The following is a 2,318-nucleotide window of genomic DNA, read 5'->3' as shown; positions in this document are numbered from 1 at the left end:
TGAGACGACGTTGAACGAGTGCTGCATGTGCCAACGAGAAACGGCCACCCGCACAAATGCAGCAACCGAAACTGGGCCCAAATCAAAGTAATCAATCAATTTTGATTATAAATAATGGAATACATATATCTGTTTCAACAGATCGAAAATTCACATTTGAAATATTTATCCGTTCTTGTGGTGAAAACAACTGTCTTCCTTTCTACTTTTATCCAAATGTAATATTCAATCCACTAGGAAATAACACATCTTGACAGTGCTCGCAGTTCCCTCGGTAACTGATCCAGACCTCAACCTGCATACTGACTCAGATACAATCCTGTCTTCTGAATACAACAAGCATGATTCTTTCTCCTTGTTGCATGCTGAAAAAAAAAATGTTTAAGAGGATTTTTTTTCTAAGATTAGCACAAGGATGGATCCTGACCATCTTCAAATTTGTCCATATTTCACAGTTTTGAAGTTCTATATCTGAAGTTGACAAAACACCTATTTTTACTCTGATTTAACCCTTCCCATTCCGGGTCTCTACGTCCGTTTTTATTGGTAATTTAGTCTTAGTACTCTGATGGTATTTATTTTGGAACAGTTTCCCAATGCCCAAAGTGTACCATCTTAAAAAGAAAAGAAAAAAAAATGTGGGCACGTTATTCTGCTTGAAGCTAACACTCCATGGGATGCTTAAAAAATATGGGCACGCAACTCTGTTTCAAGCTAGCGCCATCTGGATTACTACATTATATAATTTGTGTAGCCTACAAAATGCTCTCAAGTTTGAGTCAGAATAGATTTTTTTAGGGGGGCGTCACTATACAATAATCATGAGGAAGTACCTTGGGCCTCCTCTTCTGCAAGGAGAAAAGGGTCTCGTAAAAATTGTAACAGGTAGCCACGCCATGTTCTAAGGTTAGCAGAATCAGTTCATGAAAAAATAGGATAGGATGTAACTTTAATGTCTTTACTATTGATATAAAGTAGAAAATACACGGGCAACTCTGAGATTATGGTATATTAACCATGGGGTTTCACTATAGCATCCTTTCAGTTGTACACTAAAATGTACAGGTAATGTACAGCTTACATGATTAAATGCACAATATGAGAATGTCAGTGATTTTCTTTTAGGATAAACTTTACTACAGACCCCCAGCTACATAGTACGGAGTTATCTGGACAACCTTACAAAATGTTTGTTTCTCTTTTTCTTTTCTTTTGATGTTTATGCTCCATTGTACCATACCACATTGAACTACAGTTTATATCTATGCATGTGGCAACTAGGTCTTAGTAACTGCATATTGTTGTTTAGAGTTTAAGTAGATTAGTTTCCATAAACTTGCTAAATGCAGTTATTACTTAATTGTCTGTCAGTATTTTCTTCACAATAGTATTTCAACAAGGATATATGGACGAGTAACATAGGATTTTGCACATTGTTTCATTTTCTCTTGAATTTCCCAGTGTTTATTACATGGGTAATTATGAGTCCAATTTCTTATTTTAACCATCCTCTTGGAATACTGAACTTTGATTGCATGATTCAGGTAGGAAAAAATAGGCCCACATTTTCATTGCAGGTGTGACACAATGGCAGTTACAGACAATGCATCCTACATAATAATGGACAATTTGGTTCCTGTGGGAATATGGTCCGCGCCCCAAAGGCGTTATAACTGAAATGAACCTAGTTAACCCAATCCATGCGCAGAAAACGACTTTAAAGATCAACTTGAAGATAAGGTTCAGCTGGCCATCAATAGGGCGTGACTCCTGAGTTATAGAGATGATGACTTCATATGCTCTTATCACAGATACTCTCTGGGAATATCCTGGAAACCACCCAAAACATGCAAGCATCCAAGTCTCCTGTCAAAACGGCGTCTTGTAGATATGAATCTGTGGAGCTGTATTTGGCATTCCAATTGGATCTCCACTTAGTAGTAAATGCCGCAAGCAGACATACCGACATGTAGATGACAACGAGCATAAGTCACTTCCAAGTCCCAAGAAGACTCCAAATAGACAACTTCGTCAACCACCTCAGGACAGCAGTACTCTTGCAGCTGAAAAACAGGGTCTGTTTCAGAAGATGGCGTCCCTCTTGCTTTTCTCTCAATTTCATCACTGGCTGACCATGATGCTGAATCTGATTCCAATGAATCATCATTCTGTTGCGAATCAAATGCTTCCCTCAGTAATATTCTGCCTATTTTGAGTTCCGACCTGCCCTGAGTACTTCAAAGACCTATAAGTGCCTGAGGGCAAAATTAGACTCGCTTCTGCGAGTCGCTGTTTCAATCTGATTCTGACTCTGGATT

This window comes from Penaeus monodon, chromosome 33 (assembly GCF_015228065.2).
Source record: "Penaeus monodon isolate SGIC_2016 chromosome 33, NSTDA_Pmon_1, whole genome shotgun sequence".
Lineage (NCBI taxonomy): Eukaryota > Metazoa > Arthropoda > Malacostraca > Decapoda > Penaeidae > Penaeus > Penaeus monodon.
This window is presented reverse-complemented; position numbering follows the sequence as displayed.